Consider the following 22,331-nt stretch of genomic DNA (forward strand, 5'->3'; position numbering starts at 1 on the left):
CAGGCTACACAGACAATTTCAATAACATGACCAATTAAATTTTACACAAATCCTAGGTAAATCTGATAGAAGGAATACAAAGAGATTCAGAATTATCAACACCTGATCATTTACAAGGAAAAATAAGGCTATAAGTTTATGTATGTGTATATATACATATATGTGTGTATATACATTATACATTATATATATTATTCAATTATGTATGTTTGTATATATACACATATATGTGTGTGTATATATATGTGTGTGTGTGTAATTGTTTTTTTACTATGAAAAACCTTGATATACTTGAGGTGTGAAAAGGGATTCTGATTGTGAAAGAAAAGGTAAAATCCTTGTCTATCTCATCTGCCCATCACAGTAGTAAAACGGCTGATGAAATTAATTTTCCCCTTGATTTGCTTATGCTTATTAGCATTATTTCTAGTAGGGAAAGACACATCAAGTCCAAATGATTCAGTTTTCAGTGAAATATAATGTAATTTGATGGTTTGGTCAAGTAGTGTGTGGTGAACTTGAGCTCTGATTTGGGTTATTTGCTTATTTTAATTCCAGGTGTTTTAATCACAAATTGGAAGATAGAGGGAAAATACAGAATTTCAGAACAGATACTGCAGTTTACTGCCAATCCTTCATAAACAATGTCATGAATTTCATAGGTCATTTGAATGTTTGCAGCTGAAATCATCATCTACACTTACTTTTAGTTGTTGAATATCATAATGAGTACATTTAGATATTTACAAGAAGAATGAAAAGAAATTTATCTCAATTTTTTTTTTCACTATGTGTCCTTTTCTCATGAGTTTTATGATCTGTTTTCAAGTTTTATATGGTTAAGTTGAGGCTTGTTCATGTTCCTAATAATTAACCACAGGACAGATTGATATTAAAAATCTGATGATTTAAAATCTGTTAAGTGATTCTTGTTCAGGGAGACCTAGCAGAACTCAGAGGTTCAGCCAATCCTTTTGCTTCTCAGAGCTTGCTTGACTTTGTCTGGCAGCCTGTTCTGAATTTTAGCTGCAAGTTAGTGCAGTGGAGGATAAAATATCAAGCTAAGTAAATGATTGGTCAGAGTGTTTATGGGATTGTAAGGCAGAAGATTAGAGCCTTTTCCTAGGTCCCTCTATATTTCATGTAGCCTCTGGAAGATTTAAAAAAAATTCCTGATGAGCGTCTTTTGGGGCAAGAAAGGAAAGGGCATCCTCTGTGAGCACTGACAAATTAGGGCTGTGATGGAGCTAATGGAACCCCCAGCCACCACTGCTTTTTTATATGCAGATTAGTACATAACTGAAGGAACCAATGGCCCCTGAAACACAGGCATCATTTTGGCACTAAAACTTATGGGACTTGCTCCAACAAAATATATTTTTAGACTGAGGTAAAGGTTATTAGTGAGTGCACACGCACACACACACACACACACACACCCTTAATTTCAGAGAAAAAAATGTTAATCACATTTTCTTGCATTTCCTTTATAAAAAAGGAAAAGAAAGTTGAAAAAAATATGGATGAGTGGTGCTGAACTCCATCACAGACCTGAAATTAGCTCCTCTAGAGTCTCTCTGTTCTCTGGCCATCCTGTATACACTCTGTGATAATATAAGTGATATCATATTTTATTTACTTATCTGTGTAACTTATCTTCCTTCTGAAAATATGAGCTTTCGGAAAGCTGGACTTGCATGTCATATCTCCCTGTGCAAAATAATGTCTTATCGCAGGCATCCAATAATAAGGCTGGCATGATCCTCAAATCAATCCTTTGAGGGTGTACAAATGACTCCCCCTAAAATGTACCCTCATTGAGCAATGAGGATGATTTTACCACCCATATGGATAAGAAGATTAATTCCACTTTATTTTTTTAAGGAAATTTTGCTCAGCTGAACAAATTGTAAGACAAGCAGTAAGCATACCAAAGTACCAAAAAAATAAAATAAAATAATGATGTCATTACTCTAACTCTGAAGAGAAAGAAATTCTAACACCACAGATTATTGGAAGGCAGGACAAATAGGGAAAGCAGAAATATAAAACAAACCTGGATGGTGGATATGACATCTGGTCATATAGGTAAAGAGGTTCATCTAAGTCATGTTTGGGGAACTGAGACAATTTTTTAAAATTTGCTTTTATTTCTTCTTTGTAGTTATACATGACAGTAGAATTTATTTTGACATATTGTTCATACATGGAATATAACTTCCAATTCTTGTGGTTGTACATGATGTGGAGTAACACTGGTCATGTAATCATACATGAACATTAGAAAGTTATGTCCAATCCATTCTACTATCTTTCCTAGTCCCCTCTCCCCCTCCCTTCCCTTCATTCCTTTTTCTCTAATTCAAGGAACTTCTATCCCTGTCCACCCTCCATTGGGTGTTAGCATCACCTATAAGAGAGAATATTTGGGCTTTGATTTGGGAGATTGGCTTATTTCATTTAGCATGATAGTTCCCAGTTCCATCCATTTATGGGCAAATGCCATAATTTCATTCTTCTTTATGGCTAAGTGAAATTTCATTTGAGTCAATTTTTTGAAGTTTATGCTTTATGAAATTCACTAGAAAAACATTATGTTATCTGTCATAGAGCGCAATCAATTTCATTGAATGTGATTTACTTATGCATATATTAAGAATAACATTTTTAAAAGGTGGAAACTCTTAAGCCATTTTAGCTATCTACTCAACCTGGGGATAATTTTTTGGTAAATGCTAGTATATTTGGAAAAGATACTTAATTTGCAATTACAGAGTAATCATTACAAACACAGGGCAATAAAGGGAATGAATGAATATATATGAATGAATATATTACATATATTTTATTTATATATATATATATTTCAGGCTATCAGAGTTGACATTAATTTCTGCCAGTTACCAAGTATAAACTTGGATGAAATTTTTAACCAGTAACTTCTTTTATTTCCCTTATAAATAAAGAGGCTGGGTGAGAATAAATTTCTTAAAAACACTTTCAAGGAATGTTTTGATGATAGGATGTTAAAAGTTTAAATATAATACAGATTCTTTCACTAATTAAGTTAATCTCTTGTATTTCTGTAGAACCATTCATAGACTTTATATGCTAATGTACAGTATGATTCTAAGACAAAGCATATAATATATAACTGCAAAATTTTCTGATTGTATCTGGCGTTAAACAAAGTTGTTTACTTCTCAGTCCTAAATATATTTCCTAAATATAGTTCCCCAAACTTGACTTAGATGAACCTCTTTACCTATATGACCAGATATCACGTCCACCCTCCAGGTTTGTTTTATATGTCTTTTATATATTGCATAAATTTCTGTGTAAAGAGGTACTTGGCTCTTAAAGAGTTTTATAAGCATGAATGGAAATCACCTTTTCCCATTCCTTTCAAAACGATTAAAGATAGGCTATATCTCCACTTACTAGTAGTAATCTACAAAGACAAAATACTTTCTCATTGGGCATACCCAGGTCATTATTAAGTTATATTACTATGCTTATAATAACATTAGGGATGGATTCTTCCTGAAGGTGTTAAAAATTAAACTATCTGTAGAAATACTGTTTTATGTAACACAGTTGAACAATTTTTTAAACAAATTTCCTTTGAAGTACCTTCAAAACACTCAAATATATCTACATTATTTCAGAATTATCTACAGCCAAATGCCTTTGCTCTCCGATCACATCATGAACTGTAGGAAAAGCAAAAAGCCAGATTTAGTAATTCAGTTCATGGAGAATATCTAAGAAGACCCAAATTCATTGCCAGTTCAATTTATGATTTAAGAAGGTACAATATTGCCTACTCTAAATCTCCAAGTGTCCTTCTTGATGCATACACAGTGATAAATAAGGGTGGAAAAATAGAATTTAAATTCTAGGTGTACAGTTAAAAGGTTCAGAAAAGGGCCTCCTTAAATTTTATTAATACAAATATAAATAATGGCTTTCCTTTTATGCCCTGACTTTAGTGCAGGAGAATATTTTGTAACAAATAAGTTTCAGTGATGTTTTACTGGCATTGATTTCATGGAAGATGGAGTGAATGATGGACTAAAAATTGAGATGAATAGTAAATATTTAAAGCTCAGAGAAAATAGTGGCCATGATATGACCTTGTATATAAGAAGCTACTATCTAAAGAGGCCATTCATCATTTTCCTTTTATGATATGTTCCATTTACAACAAATATAAAATAGGCTAAATTAGTTGTCAAAGAAAAGTTTTAGAACAGACACTGAATGAATTTTAGAGCAGGTCAATAATTCACTCAAGATATAGAGTCATTAGTAATAATCAATAGCTATCAAATGTCCACAAAATCTATGGCATTGGATGCAAAATTATAACGGGGAAGCTAACTGGTCAATGTTAGAGTTAGCAGAATTGTTTAGTTCACAATCTTTGAATTAATTATAAACCTCTCTGGAGCTTGAGGAAAAATCTAGATGAATTACAGTGCTTCTCTGTTCTGACTCTACAATCCTTTTTTCTGTGATTGGTGATGTTAGCTTCTGCTATACTGTTTTCATTCCAAGTGGATAAGTCCTTTCTAATAAAAAATCCCCTTGCTTGTAGGGCATTTCTTCTCTAAGCTCTCTCTGATTCTGCCAAAAGGAGTTAAGGATGTTTTCTTCAGAAGCCATTTCCTCCCAGTGCTTCCTGGGATGACCTTGAGAGTTATGTAGTCTTCGGATCACTTTAGAAACATATGACAAATTACAGAAAATCCCGTCATACAATAATGAAAATGCTGTTTCGTGGAATGATGCTGTAATAGGATCATCTCCTCTGTCCCTTCTCTCCACGAACTTCAGGGTTGGCCCCAGTTGTTACCATTCACATTTCCAACTTCATTTCTCCTTTGTCCATCTCATCTTGTCTTTGTCACGCATTACATTACAAAACAACAGACTGCTGATGGTTGTTGGAGGCTCCGGCATAAGGATAGAAACAACGCTCAGTGGAAAGGGTTTTGAAGTTACTTGAATTGGGAAAGTTGGAATTCTACTACTCATCTCAGAAAACTAACTTAAATATTCACACTTTGGGAAATCTGCAAAAACTTAGTTTGGAGAGTAGGAAGGGCTTGGATATCTTTGGGATTCTGTGCAGTAAAGTTTTCTGTTGGGTTTTGGTTCAGACAGAAGTTCACCTCTTTCCTGAAAAAAAAAAAAAAAAAAACCACCATTAATTCCCTTATAATTGCAAATATGCTTGAAAAAGGTATGCTGCCAAAATGCATCTATGTTTCAAAAAGGAGATAGACAATTAAAATCAAGGCAAAAAAAAAATGTAAAACTCTCTTATCTTGTGGAAAATTGACTAAGAAGATAAGAACTTGTTTAAAAAGCATTTTTAAAGACTTATAATTCATTCTTAATTCTAAAAAAAAGTATTATTTAAACCAAAAATTGCAGTAAGCAAGCTAAAAATACTACATTGGTATAAAGTTATTTGGGGTTCCTTGGACAGCTAATAAAAAATCATGGCAAATCTGTTTTTGAGACATGTTTAGACATGTGAAGATGGTTTCTTCAAGACATGAAATTAACTAGATTCTCAAAAAAAAATTTCCAAATTGTTAAAAGGCATGTAATAATAGTAACTTAAATAATCTCTTGCATTCAATAACAATACATAACAATCCAGTATTTTAAAAACAAAATAGAAAAATAAAGCTTCGAATAGAAAATACGTATACTAGTTCTCAACATATACAAACTTCACTTTTTTAGACATTTGAAAATATAATAATTTTCATTTTTCAATGATTTAAAAGATAATCCTAGAACTATATAGATACAGTGTAAAAACAATAGGAAAGTGTCAAATGAAAATAACAGTAGTCTACAATAACTTCACAAATTTGGATATTTTATTTCATTTCCTTCTACTCTGTATATAGTATTACTTATTTTTATCTCAAGACCAATATCATGAATAAACTACACAACATTTTTCTCATTTATTTTCTTTAAGAAATTATAAAAATTATTTTAATAATTGCATAGTATTTCTTAGTATGGATATACTCAATTCATTTATTTCCTCTAGAAATGAATATTTATATTGAGAATAAATAGCATTGGTTTATCTGTGATTAAATCATTGAAAAATTAATTATACCTTAGTAATTTATTCTTGAAATTGGAACAAAGGATATAAACTCTTCTGTTCTTTATTCTGTTCTCTTTACATAGAGAATATTAATTACTGAAAGACCTTCAAAGGTCTATCTAATTCATGGAAGTTTATCAAGTGAATTACTCAGTTTTTCGCCAAAGTTATTTTGTAAGACACCATTTCTCAATATTTTTATATACAAGACATTTTCTGTTACTTGCTCACTTTTAATATCTTTAAACTTTTATTAATAAACGTTTTTAATATTGTTAGAGAATAACAAATGAGACTAAATTCCCTTTGGGGTTACTACAGTTTAGTTTCACACACACACACACAAAAAAAAAAAAAAAAAAAAAAAAAAAAAAAAAACTTTTCTTGAGCCAGAAACATCTAATGTATCTTTTAACAGTGATCTCTTTATTGATGTAAAGCCCAAATTTGTGTACATTATAGCAAATATGTTGTAAGAGTAGGTAGCAAAACTTCTTCCTTTGTGATCCCTGAAGGGCTATCTTCATTGCACTAAAACTTCTGGGGATGGGTTTGGTGACCCACTCCAGGCAAAATATAACCCAAAGCTCACATCAATCAGATATCCACATTGAAAGGCCTTAATGCCAAAGTGTTATTTCTATTTGAATTTCATGATGTAAGTGCTTTTTCAAATAATCAATAATTCCCAAATTATCAGAAAAAAAGTGTAAATCCTTAATTGAGAAGTTTTCATTATTTTGAGATAATTCCACCTTTTGGATCCTCATTTTATTTTAGATTCACCAAATTCTACAAGAATCTAAAGAAATCTATTATACAGTAAATAACTAATGCTGGATTTGAGGGGTAATAAATGTTTTCAAGCATAAATTACCTGAAAATTGTTTTGATTACCAATTCATTATGGGGATTATATTAAAAATTAAAATAACATTTTATGGAAGCTAACCATTAAAACTACATCTTCTTATTATATATCCATCCTAAAATTTTTAATGAATTTCTACCACCTTAATACTTTCTACAACTTCATCCAATGTTCAAATGCTTTCTAAAATTTAAAAGTACTGTATATTCTTCGATCTGAATGATAGATAAAACACATTACTCCAAAACTTTAGTTTCCACTACTGTTAAAATACACTGCAGGGACCCATGAAACTGCTGTCTACTATATAAATATATGCTGATGCTCTATGCATAATTGCTTCCACAGGGACACTAAATATATTCCATACATTGTAAGGCAATCATAAGTCAGAAGAGACATTGAGTGTCTAAATAATGTAAATGCTTGACTTGAGTCATGGGGAAAAAACTTGGACCATTTTTTTTTGTATCATTATTTCAACAGCTGCTGTCTTAATATGAGAGGCAAATAATTGGAGGTACATAAGCATGTCATGGTTATTTTGGAATCCAGTGCTCTGGTCTAGGGAAAATCGCTATGGATTTTGTCTATTACTTATGGGTTTCTCATAATACTGGTGGAATTCTAGTGACCTGCGGGGGGCAATGATAGTCCCAGGGAAACATTTCTATCCTTAGAATTAGTGCTCTTTGAGTTATCAGCTCAATCATACACATACCTCAGATTCAATGGAATGGATCTTCCACATCCAAAATCTCAACACATAAGTGTCCCAATTTGACCTGCTGTATACCTTCTCCCTCAGGAACTTCTGAGGGTGTATATCAACAAAATATGTCTCTTATATAAACAAATGGTCTTGACTAGACCCATATCCACAATCCCCAACAATTATTTAGACAGAGAATTATATTTAAATGCGGCAAAGTATAGGAAATATTTTAAAAAGCAAAGATTATTTATAGGAAAAAAATCAAAACTGTGTTGATAAGAAGGAATAAAATGCAGTCCACATTTTTAGTTAATTTTTGTAGACATTTACTTGAAGGTTAAGAGTTATGTATGATATAGTATAAGTAAAATGGAGAAGCAAAATGGATTAGTTTTGTATCAACTTGCTCAGGAAACTATTGTTATGGTTTAGATAAGAGGTGCTCCTCAAAAACTTCTGTATCAATTCGAGAATGATAGTAGGTGAGATCATTGGATTGTGAGAGCTTTAACATAATCAGTTGATCCTAATATAGAGCAAGTGATAACTGTAGATAGGTAGGTGGGAGGCGGCTGGAGGAGGTATGATCACTGGGGATGTACTCTGAAAGGGTTCATCTTCCCTAAAGCTTTTTCCCTCTCTCTGCTTCCCGACTACCACCTCCTAAGCACCTTCCCTCCTCCATGTCCTTTGGCCATGATTTTCTGCCTCACTTGAGTTCAGAGCAACAGAGATGGCCCACCATGGACTAAACCTCGGAACTGTGAGCCAAAAACAAATCCTTTTCTTCCTCTACATTGTTCGTGTTGTGCATTTTGGTCAGAGTGATCAAAAGCGAAAAGAATCATGAAATATAAAGTGATATTTTACCACTAATTAAGAGTCTTTTGCTCCAAAGTATCTCATTTAAGAATTTGCAAGTTATACATCCACTTTGTATTTTAGTAATATCATCTGGAAAATGTAGGAGAGAACTTCTATAATATTAAGATTTTACTTTTTACTTTGACTTTGATTCTTAGAGTTCATACTGATTACTTACTAATCTCGCATTCTGGAGCAGCTATCTCATGAAGATAAGTAGGGTTAAAAAAATCATATTGTAGAAAGAATAGGACAAAATTAGGTCATACTTATTTTCTCTGAATATCTGTTACCCACAAGAGTCATTTCAATCTTGAGATAGTTCCAATTGACACTAACACAATGAGAGGATAACTAAGGACTATAATTATAGAGTGATTTGCAGATTTAACCTAAATTATAGAATTCATTTTGTAAAAGCACTTTAATCTTACTCTTGGCTGTTTACACTCAATATGACTGCTTTCTTCCTACCTTACACTGCATTAAGGGCCATGTGACTTTTCAGTAACTCCCACTATTCTGTTAAAAGTATGTCTTCACTCCTTGAGTCTAGGCCAAACCACATGATGTTTTCTGGCCAATAATGTGTTAGCAGGCATGTTGCTACTATAAAAAATACTTGCATGAATGAAAGTACTTATGCAGTTAGATTTACTCTTGCACTTCTGCCATGGTCAAAAGATGGCCAAGCCTGGACTGGTCCACTGGGTTAGTTAAGGAAGAGGATAAGGGATTTTAGAAAAAGAATTATCCAGTTATATGCAGCCTTGGTAAGACAATCTTGTGGTGAACTCAGCACATGTATGATAAATCAGTTTTTCTTATCGTGTATTATTGAGGTTTTGGGTGATTTATTTGGCAGCCTTGGCATTCCAACACATCTAGTGCAGTGTGTGTTTTTTTCGCATAACTCAAGATAGTCTCTGGCTTAGATACACAGTTAGAAACGTGTGTCAGTCATGTCTTCCTGCCTTAAAAAGCAGCTAAACTTGGAAACTGTACAATGTCAAGAATGCAATGAATAGGTCTTCTTTCCAGGACATAGGTGGCATATTGGAGCAATAACCTTAGGGAATCTAGAGATCCAACACAACACACAGGCTTTATTGTGAATTGAACTGACTCATAGACAGAATTAAGCATTGTCTATCACCTGCTTGTTTTTATTTCTATTAATCTTGCTAATATTTCATATATTCTATTTCAGTTTTTATTATATACTATCAATAATTCTCTCCTAATTCAGTTTGTCCTTCTGTTTTATTTAATTTTAAAGATTTTTTTCTTCTTATGGCATATTCTTTTCCACCTAAGTTTATTGATTATTTTTCCTTGGATTGTTCATAAACACTGTCTAGTGAGAAAGGAGATTCATTAACAGATTCTACCATTTTCCAACACCTTAAGCTGGTATTTGATATTTTGAAAAATGCTTAATTTGATAATCAATTTATCTTGGTTATACTGTATTCATATGTGGAAGATACATCCCACACTAACCACAAAGAATGATGTCATTTTTATCTGTTCTAGTAAGTACAGGATAATTAATACCCAGTAAAAAACACATCCAAAATTACATTAATTACATTATTAAAGCTTTTAATTACTGTCCAATCTCCAACCCCCATTTATAAAACAAACTGAAAGGATTCCCCAGCTCTCTGTCTCTTGCTACTATTTATTTCCCTGGAAGATTTATCAAATGCTATGAAAGCTATGAATTGGAATTAACTTGAGCTTTGTTTTCTTAGTTGATTTCCCCTCCCTATTCCACCCCTAAAATCTTAATAGCAAAATAATTAGATTCATTATTTCTAGCTACCTCTCTCTCATTTTCTGGTCTTGTAATGAGATCAGGATGCAACCAAAGGAATCAAAGTCACATAGCTATGGATCACCTTTTGCTTGATCTCTTTAAAAAAAGAAAAATAACCTCACTCACAAGTTTTCTTTGTTATTATACTAATCAAGCTCAAATTACTGTGGCATTGCTGCATGCTTCACTTGGGAAAGAAAACAAATACTCTCTGTAAGATTTACATGACTTGTTCTAGAAGGAAAAACAGAATTTATATTTAAATGAAGTGATCATTAGCATAAGAGATTCTGATGGCAGCCAGGCATGCAGCAAGTTTGTGAAGAGTAGAAATGCCTGTGGAGTTCTAGTTTCTAACTTGCCATTAAGGCACTTGAGGCTGTATTGTTCAGCTTTGCATTACTATAAGAAAATACCTGAGATAATTAAACTTATGAAGATAAATGGTTTATTTGTATTCATGTTCAGGAGTTTCCAGACAGAATCTGTAGATTCAGGGTTAGTGGGAAGGGAGATAAAGCTTCAGGCCTCTGACAAGGCAGCACAGGGATTTGTAGCAGAGCAAAAGTGCTACATTATCAGTCAGAAAGTAAAAAGGAGAAGGAAGAGACTTGATTCCTACAACCCTCATTGAGGGCATACTCCCAGTCACCAACAGCCTCTCCCTTCCTAAAGGTTCCAACTCCCAATGGCACCATCATGGGGACCAAGCCTTTAATACATGAACATTTAGGGGACAATTATGCAAGCCATAGCAGAGGCTCTGATTACAAAGTGACAAACTGACCAGAAGAAACAATGGTTAATCCATCATTTTTGTAATGTTCATATAAAAAGTAAGATGAAGTAGAAAAACTTACTCGTTGTGGAGAACTCTTGCAATTATTAGGTATGACATGAATATGTCCTCATATATTAAAAGGAAAAAAAAATTAGGATGATATTTAGGATTTATTCCAGAACTCAAATTCTGAATTTCTATAATCACAAAAGACCAACTGAACTGAGAATTTGTCTTTCTTGAAGGGGTGATTGCAACTCCATTTTTGAGAAGGGTCTCCTATTGCTCAGCTTTTCCTCCTAACACGTGATAGGATCAGTTCTGTGAGATAGGGGATTTGCTGTGACCAAAATGTCAGAGTGAAGTTGATCAAATTATGTTATGTTCATGCATGAATATGGCATAAGGAAACCCTCCATTCCATATAATCTATACCATTGATTAAAAAAAAAGTCAGATTTTACAAAAGCCATAGTCTATACCTAATTTTCTGATTTTATATCCAGGCTTTGCCACACATTGCTGGGGACTTTAGAAAGATATTTAGCTGGTCTGTCCCTTAGTTTTTGTCAAAAGTTATGGGAAGATTAACAGAACCTAATTTCAAGGGTCTCTCCACAATTTGTTATTAATCCATTAATTTCCAAGTTTTTAGTTCTATGAATATTTCATAGGTGTATTAAAAAGGGAAGGAAATACTAATCTGGAGTTAATATACCCTTTAAATATCATCAAGAACAAACATACAGATTTTCCTATAGATAAGACATAGGGACAACATAATATATTTTATATATATAAGCCTCTCAATAGGACATGGGGCAAATAAGACATTCTTTATACATTACATTATGTCCAAAGAAGTGACTTCCATTATTTGTTTAAAAATTAATTTTGGTATAAAGGAGCAAAATACTTTTCTTTAGTTGTTTTCTTTTTTTTTTTCCCTGCTGGGAGTGAAAGACCTGACAAGAACAATTTCAGAGGGAAAGTTTAATTTGGAGCTTACAGTTTCACAGGTCCAAGTCCATAGACAGCAGACTCCATTTCTTGGGGCCTGGGGTGAGGCAGGACATCATGGCAGAAGTGTGTGGCAGAGGAAAGAAATGTAGGACATTGCACCAGGAAGCAGAGAGAGAAAGAGCTCTTCTCACCAAGACAAAAATATAAATCCCAAAAGGATACCCCCAGGGACCCACCGCCTCCAGCCACACTCTACCTACCTACAGGTACCACCAAGTTAATTCCTATCAGGGGATTAATACACTGATTAAGTTAAAAATCTCATAACTATTTTCAAATCTAAATTTTTTCCATTGTTTCACACGTGAGCTTTTGAGGAACACCTCACATCTAAACCACACCATACTCCAAACAAAGGGTTATATTACATTTTGACAATATATTGCTGGTATGGCATGTGACTTATTTTGACACTGTCATTGTTCTTGCTCTTTGAGAATAACATTGCTTCCCGTATTAAGTCTGAAATCATTGTAGACAGTAGCAGGTCTGGGAGTATTGCATTCTTTCTCCTAATGGATTCGCATTGCATCTTTTTAGCTATGCTCAGTTGATGTCTCTTTTGAAATCCAACAAATTTATCTTCCTTATCTTTGTTCATGAATCTGTTAATAATCCATGCACTTATGATATGCCTATAAATTATTTGTGCATACAAATGTCAATACCATTGTTTTTTTTTACTCTCACAGAAGTGGAATAGTTAGAGACTTACCCATCATGTTTATGCACACCACAACTGAAATTGCTATAGGTACCCACTACCTTTGGTTCAGAAACAACGACTTCACTTTCTTTTTTCCATCATTGAACTTTGCCAAGCAGTTCCTCTGTGTTGTTCATTCCAACAATGGCACATTTCTGGCCATTTTAAGATAATTTCCTTGGTTATATCAATCAAATCTGCAATCATATAACAATCTTGCTTCTTGCCAGTGTTGACAGTTTCAGAACTCACTTGTTTAGTCTGTCTTCTCTCATGGTGCCTATAGTTTGGAATCCAATATTTCAAAGGTGTACCAATAAGCTTTCATTTATGAATAGATTGCCAAAAAAACTAGAGTATAATCATGGATTTTATAACACTTCAAACATTTGTAGAACTATGACTACCATGCAAAAGATCATCCTGGAATTCTTTTTGAGCACTTTTTCCATAATATAAGTCAAAGTTTTATAACAATATCTTGATAATTTGGGCAGAGCTTAGAATTTATAACCAAATTTTATAAATTACTTCGGTGAACTATGTATATAACATCTGATAATTATTTCATTCATGGTCAAAAATTTATCAAAGACACAAAAATTTTACCTCAAATTTTACTTTTCTTAAGCATTCAGTATACTGTTTTCTCCAATTTATTCTTTAGTGTATAGAAACACAGGTTTCAAATTGTGAATAAATGACCACAGTAGCAACATGTTAGAATTTGTCAGGCATCAATACAGTGCACTATGTCACTATGTAGTGCACATTGTCCCTGTGTCCTATTCATAGGACAACATTGAAAATTTGAAATACAGTGCATTCCTCAAAATGACACGACAATATAGTTACAGAAAATACTTCAGTGAAGGCATTTCTTGTATTACATATCAGTGATGTGTATAATATTTTATTGAATTGAATTTTCAGTAGGATTGACTTTTGTAGAAAAGTTTATGCCATTTTCACAGTGTATTTACAAATATTTTAAAACACTCTAATCCTTCACCTATTACTTTTCTCAAGATAATAAACCTCTAAAACATGATAATTATTTCTATGCTGCCATATGTAGTACATTTTTTGCTTAACTTAAGTTTTAATAGGTGCCCCACATAAAAGATAATGTGGGGATTTAATGCATAGAGAAGGTTGATCTGAGATCTTGGCATCTAGTAAGTGCTCTATAAATAGAAATAAAGGTTATTGTCAGCACAAAGACTGCACTAAAATGGAGCTTTCTGTTAAAGGAAGCCTTTCTTAACAACCAAATAAACTTTGGGTGACTATTGCTAACCTTTCCAAACTATTCTAGCTGACTCATTCCTCACATAAAAACAATTAAATTTCTCTTTTTCTCTATATATGAGTACTTTACGCAGGGAAGTTTGAAATGTGCAACACTTTTGTTACAACAATTGAGTATGTGACTTTTCTCCCTACCTTCACAATTGCCAAAAGGGAATTCTAGAGCCTGAAGTTTATGATGATGATGATGAGGAGGAGGAGGAGGAGGAGGAGGAGGAAGAGGACGAGGATATTAGTTTTTACTTTGGTATCCCTTTATTTTTACAAATCTTTACTCTAAAATATCTATTAAAACTGGTTTTATAATTTCAAGATGCTCAATATTATTTCTCATCATGAAGTTGCAAAGCAAAACTGAGCTATTGCTAATACTATTACACTGGATAAAATCAAATAATCTATAGAGCATGTGAACAATAAAAGTTCTTTTTTTGCTGGTGGGATTGATTTAAAAATGGTGCAATCATTTTAGAAGATCATAAGTTTGGCAATTTATTGTTTTTTTAAGTGTCTTCATTTTATTTTTTTAGCAATGGGCTTTCATTATATTGACCAAGCTGCTGTAGAGCTCCTGGGCTCGAGAGATCCTCCTACTTCATCCTTCCAAGGTTGGGGGTAAGAGTAGGTCTGAATAGATAAACCAAGGATTGTTTTATGGCAGCAAAACCTTCCTTTTCATATAATGTTGAATTGGTGGGTAGGTGATATGGAATTACAGGTGTGCATCATTATGCCCAGATTACTTTGGCAGTTTGACAAACCTACATAATGTTACTGTACAATCAAGCAGTTATGCTCCTGCTATTTAATAAATTCAGTTGAAAATTTATGCGCATACAATAACCTGCATGTGAATGTTTATTTGAACACACTCTGTTTACCTATTCAGACTTACTCTTACCCCCAAACTTGGGAGCATGAAGTAGGAGGATCTCTTGAGCCCAGGAGCTCTAGAGCAGCTTGGTCAAAATTGTCATTCATACTGACCAAACAACAACAACAACAACAAAAATAAAAACTAAAACAACAAAGATGTCCTCCAATAAGTAAATGGATAAACAAAGTATAGTACATTCAGGCAATGGGATATTTATTCAGTGATAAAAAAGTAAGTCATCAAGTCATAAAAAAATGAAAGAATCTTACATGAGCACTGCTAAGTGAAAGAAAAGACTGCATTATGCACACTGGTAAGTGAAAGTAAAGAGTACATATTATAGAATTCTAACTATTTGTCATCCCCCCAAAAAAGTCAAAAGTTTCAGACAGCAAAATGATTGCCAGAGGTTGGGTTTAAGAGTAGGTATGAATAGGTAAACATAGGATTGTTTTATGGCAGCAAATCCTTTCTTTTCATATAATGATGAATTGGTGGGTAGGTGATGTAATGTCTTTGTCAAAATACATTAAACTTCACAGCACAAGATAGAAACCTTAATATTGAAATTTAAAAAAAAAATCAATTTGGAGGTCAAGAAATCATAGGAAGGAACAATGACATTCAAGATCATCTAATTGCATTGCAAATATCTGAAACAAATATAAGGAAGGGAATGTGAGGAGATACTGACTTAGGTAACTTAGTAAAGGATGAGAGTCTACATGCAGAGAATTGCTGCACATAAGCACTGTATTCTGTTTGATAAAGTTATATCCTCAGAGGATATCAGTTAAGAATTCTGAGACTATTGAATATATGCACTGGAACTGAACAACTGAGTAATGAATGGCCAATGTGGGAGTCAGATTTCTTCTCATTGCTAGAGTGGGAATTTACAGATAAAGAAGAGAAGCCGACTAACACCATCTATGAGATAATAAATTCAAGTTGGAGACATCATTACAAAGTTCAACTTAGCTTAATATATATGCAAACAATTACATATAGAAGTAGTTATGTATATGTGTATTGTGAACCAAGGAAATCACAAATGTGGTTAAAATAAAAGTTTTATTTGGACACACGGCACATTCGCAAATCAGGAAAATACAATTTTAGCTAGTGACTGAGCCCTCCAAAATAGGAAAATGATGTACTTTTTACAAGTGAGAATATGCAGGGGAGATAAAGAGGAATGAAGCAAGTCCAGTGATTGAAAAATTATGGAAATTAGGGTGGTTGTAAATTTTGTAAGTCCATTGGGATGTCTGTGTCAGGAAGCAAATTTCTCACTCAGATTATCTCCCAAATCTTGCAAGATATTGTTAGATTATAGAAAATTGTTCTCTCCAGCAGATTCAGTTCTCAACATGGCTTCTGGCATCCTGACCCCATCAGCAAATCTAAGAGTCTCAGAAAAGGATGATTGCTCTTTTTGATCATTCTGCAACAGTTTTGATTTCATAGAAGGAACCAAGTATGGTGGATACAGAAATCCTCTGTACTCTCTTCTCTAGTTTGCTGCAAACCTAAAAGTGTTATAATAAGTAAAGTTGAGTTCAAAAAATAACATATTGCTCTCAGTTTTTCATATTGCCTTCACATTTGTTTGTAAGTGGTCCTCCTTCCTCTCCTCCTCTTGATATTGATTGACATTCCCCCTTTTCCTCTTTCTTCATTCTTATTCCTAAAGAGAAGCACTTATTGACTTATTTCAATCAATACAAAATAGAATGAGTATCATAAACATGGCACAGTTTACTTATTGGTTCATTGTTTATAAATTCCATGAAACATAACACCATTGTTTGTTGTGTTCACTTCTGGTTGGTTCCCCAGTGCTTGTAAATATTGTCAGATAAACAAGCATATTTTAGTATGAAATTTCCCCAAATATCACATAGTTCTTTGTTTTTCTGAAATTTACATTTAACCAAATGTTCTAGATTTTCATTTATGGTTGGTTTGATTTTTTTGGTTTTTGTAAAATCTGTCAACCCTACTTGTAACTCACGTATTTTAAGAGAACCACTTTATGAAAAATGCAATGTTTACAAATTAAAATTTTTGTATCTAGCCCCAAAATGAGTCTGTGCAGATGAGGATCCTCAAACTTTAATTTAGCTTCATTATCAAGTGCATATAGCTATAGTTTTTGATTTCATGTGAAGAAATTCAGATAGTAGAGTAACCATCTGAACACCTCCTCTGGATGCCATTGACTTTGACAAAAATTTCGAAGGAGATTCAGAAGGTCAGTCTTTGTTATTACTTAGGGACTTTGGTTTTGACATGTTATAAAGTAAGTTCAGTAGCTTTTCCTACAGGATGTGTTATCTTTCCGATGACTACCCAATTCCATTAATGTAAATGACAACTGTATGCCACATGATCAGGAGTAGAACTTCTTTAGAGATCTAAGTAATATTAACCAGATACAGGTTAGAGAGTAGAATCAAACTGTGATAACATTAGTACAAATCAAATTTTCAAACATTGAGGAACAAAAAGTTTACTCTCTGGAACTTCAAAACAAACATTGTATGCAAATAAATACAGAAGCAAATCATTTCCCAAACCATCCTTGACAAATATGAAAGCTCAGTCTTCCTGGGAACAAACCATAGCTCTCATTCTTCAGAGATAGGGAATTAGGCTCAGGATTGGAGCAAAATTCAACAAGGCTAGAATGGAGAACAACCCTAGGTAACAAAGATGGTGCCTCCCAGATTCAGATATCAGGGACCAGACATCCTCAGAAGAAGGCCACCTCTTCCTCTTAGCTTTAAGACCTTTTCTTGGGACAGCTTTTCCTCTTTTACTAAACCTTGCGTCTCTGACTACCACACACCTAACGGTCCAGAATTATAAATTTGAACACAACATTTTTCCTTTTCACTCCCTGCTTTCCCCATCTCTTCTTTCTGCATCCTCTTGTATCCTCTTCCTTTTTTCCATTGTGATTTTGGACTTCTCTGCACCTTCCACAAGCCATCTATAACTTTCTTTCCTTTCTTCTATTTTAACCCATTAGGATTGATCGAGGAATAACTGAAGTTGGAGGTCATGAAAAATGCTTCCATTTCCCACAGCCCCTGATTCATTGACCTGTTGCTAGTTCATCCTTCAGATTTATTACTGAGGATTTGTGTTTGGTTGGAATTTTCAGTCATTCATTTAGTAAATTCCACGAAACTTAAGAAATCAAGATCTAAAAAATTCAACTCCAATGAGGAAAACAATGAGGAGAAACACAATACTTAAGAGCGAATAGGACAATTTTTAAATTCTGCACCTGTAAGAAATGTGAAGGTAAGATGATTATGGCTGCTGTACCTTGGAATAGTCAGGTGAAATCGAGGCCACAGTAGGTTAGACTGACACTCCACTGACCAGCAAATCTGGGTAGTTTATCTTTTCAACTCTAGGAGTGCAAAATCATTCTTTACTTCTCCCTGCTCACCTGATGTCCTCTTTGAGTTCACAAATTTGATAACCCTCCCTCATTTTAGCGATCTTAGTCCAGGCATCCTCAAGGCAGTCAGGATAAGTATTGCACAGTTCAATAGGGAATTTAAAGCCAAATACAGCCAAATACAGCCAAATATCTACCAACGGCACAGAAATGGATTCTTGCTCAGTTTTCTCCCCCACATGTATATTTTTCTTCCTTTGTCCAGTGAAAAACAACACAATACATTTTATTTTATTTTTTATTCATTTATTTTTATTAATTTATTTTTATGTGGTGTTGAGAATGGAACCCAGTGCATCACATGTGCTAGGCAAGCGCTCTACCGCTGAGCCATAATCCCAGCCCCAAACAACACAATATATTTTAAACAAACAATTTTAAAAAATCATGTACCTTGAAGCAGGTAGTCCTGGGTTTGTATAATTTCTCCAATAATTAACTAATCAAATTTCCAGAAAACCACTTATTTTCAGTAGCTCTGTCTCAGTTCCTGTTGCGTGTTTTCAAAAGAAGTGTCCAGCACTAAGCTGATGTTTGAAAGCAATGGATATCATTCATTCGCTCTTAACAATCATTTTGATAATTTTCCTTTAATCTGTTTTATATTTCATTCCTAGTGTTCTTATCCCTCACTGGGAACAGCTTAACTCTCCCAGACTTTGATAAAATACAGCATGAGAAAAAGAGAATTGTACCACAAACTGTGTTATTTGGATATAATAAGAAATACAAAGAAACTACTTGAGCTAATAAATGAATTCAGCAAAGTGGCAGGATATAAAATCAACACGCATAAATCGAAGGCATTCCTGTATATCAGTGACAAATCTTCTGAAATGGAAATAAGGACAACCACCCCATTCACAATATCCTCAAAAAAAAAAATACTTGGGAATCAACCTAACAAAAGAGGTGAAAGATTTATACAATGAAAACTACAGAACCTTAAAGAGAGAAATATAAGAAGATCTTAGAAGATGGAAAAATATACCCTGTTCATGGATAGGCAGAACTAACATCATCAAAATGACGCTATTACCCAAAGTTCTCTATAGGTTTAATGCAATGCCAATCAAAATCCCAACGGCATTTCTTGTAGAAATAGATGAAGCAATCATGAAATTCATATGGAAAAATAAAAGACCCAGAATAGCAAAAACAATTCTAAGCAGGAAGTGTGAATCAGGAGGTATAGCAATACCAGACTTCAAACTATACTACAGAGCAATGGTAACAAAAACAGCATGGTACTGGTACCAAAACAGGCGGGTGGGCCAATGGTACAGAACAGAGGACACAGAGACCAATCCACAAAATTACAACTATCTTATATTTGATAAAGGGGCTAAAAGCATGCAATGGAGGAAGGATAGCATCTTCATCAAATGGTGCTGAGAAAACTGGAAATCCATATGCAACAAAATGAAACTGAATCCCTTTCTCTCGCCATGCACAAAAGTTAATTCAAAATGGATCAAGGAGCTTGATATCAAATCAGAGACTCTGCGTCTGATAGAAGAAAAGGTTGGCTCCAATCTACATATTGTGCGGCCGGGCTCCAAATTCCTCAATAGGACACCTATAGCACAAGAGTTAATAACAAGAATCAACAAATGGGACTTACTTAAACTAAAAAGTTTTTTTTTCTCAGCAAGAGAAACAATAAGAGAGGTAAATAGGGAGCCTACATCCTGGGAACAAATTTTTACTCCTCACACTTCAGATAGAGCCCTAACATCCAGAGTATACAAAGAACTCAAAAAATTAAACAATAAGAAAACAAATAACCCAATCAACAAATGGGCCAAGGACATGAACAGACACTTCTCAGAGGAGGACATACAAACAATCAACAAGTACATGAAAAAATGCTCACCATCTCTAGCAGTCAGAGAAATGCAAATCAAAACCACCCTAAGATACCATCTCACTCCAGTAAGATTGGCAGCCATTATGAAGTCAAACAACAACAAGTGGTGGAGAGGATGTGGGGAAAAGGGTACACTTGTACATTGCTGGTGGGACTGCAAATTGGTGCGGCCAATTTGGAAAGCAGTATGGAGATTCCTTGGATGACTGGGAAAGGAACCACCATTTGACCCAGCAACTCCCCTTCTTGGACTATTCCCTAAAGACCTTAAAAGAGGGTACTATAGGGATATTGCTGCATCAATGTTCATAGCAGCACAATTCACAATAGCTAGACTGTGGAACCAACCTAGATGCCCTTCAATAGATGAATGGATTAAAAAAATGTGGCATTTATACACAATGGAGTATTACTCAGCACTAAAATATGACAAAATCATGGCATTTGCTGGGAAATGGATGGAACTAGAGCAGATTATGCTAAGCGAAGCTAGCCAATCCTTAAAAACAAATGCCAAATGTCATCTTTGATATAAGGAGAGCAAGTAAGAACAGAGCAGGGAGGAAGAGCATGAGAAGAATTTTAACATTAAACAGGGACGAGAGGTGGAAGGGAAAGGGAGAGAGAAGGGACATTGCATGGAAATGGAAGGAGACCCTCATTGTTATACAAACTTACATATAAGAGGAGGTGAAGGGAAAGGGGGAAAAAAACAAGGGAGAGAAATGAAGTACAGTAGATGGGGTAGAGAGAGAAGATGGGAGGGGAGGGGAGAGGAGGGGGGATAGTTGAGGATAGGAAAGACAGCAGAATACAACAGACACTAGTATGGCAGTAGGTAAAAACTTGGATGTGTAACTGATGTGATTCTGCAATCTGTATACGCGGGAAAAATGGGAGTTCATAACCCACTTAATCAAATTTATGAAATATGATATGTCAAGAGCTATGTAATGTTTTGAACAACTAATAAAAATAAAATAAAATTTTAAAAAAAGAAATACATATTTTATCTTCATCCTCAGTTTTCAACACCAGAGTTTTAAAAAACTCTTTGAATTTCTTGAGTGATAGGATAAGAGGAATTTATTTTGTTATTTATAATAATCCCCTTTTAAATCCCCAAGTTTATATTCAAAAGATGACTCTTGGTGGCTCCTAAATAGCTTCAGGATGCTTGTTGGTTGCCAGAGACACCCATCACCTGATAAGTCTGTAGGAATTATCAGTTCCATAGTAAGAAAGGAGGAGAGAAATGCTGAAGACTAAAAGTTAATCACCAAAGGCCAATGTTTTAATCAATTGCACCCAAGTGATGAAACCTCTTGGAAACCCTAAATGTAAGGGTTCAGAGAGCTCCTGGGTTGCTGGATATAGCAAGATGGTGGGCAGTGGCATACTGGAGAGAACAGGAAGTCTATTCTGTCTGCCCCACAGCTTGCAATGGGCATGTCTTCCTTTTGTCTATCCTTGAGTGGCATACTTTCTTACAAAGTGGCAAATCCACCAAAAAACAACACAATACATTTTATTTCATTTTTATACCTTTATTTTTTATTAATTTATTTTTATGTGGTGTTGAGGATAGCACCCATTCTTTCTTACAAAGTGGATTTGCCATTTTGTAAGAAGTGTCTTCCTTGAGTTCTGCAAGTTGTTCTCATAAATCATCAAACCTGAGGCTAGCTGGTGAGAATTACCACCAGTGGGTCAGGAATATGATAACTCAAAGTGCCAATGAATTCTGAAGAGGGGAAGTTCTGTGAGGCTGAGTGCAGATAGTGTCAGAATCAAGTGAAATCATAGACGCCCAGGTACAGTCTGAAGAGTTGGAAAATAGTTTGGTGTAACAAGACCCATTCACTTGGTAT

This window comes from Marmota monax, unplaced genomic scaffold, assembly GCF_021218885.2.
Source record: "Marmota monax isolate L192 unplaced genomic scaffold, Marmota_monax_Labrador192_F-V1.1 WCK01_AAM20220418_F8-fsc00017, whole genome shotgun sequence".
Classification (NCBI taxonomy): domain Eukaryota; kingdom Metazoa; phylum Chordata; class Mammalia; order Rodentia; family Sciuridae; genus Marmota; species Marmota monax.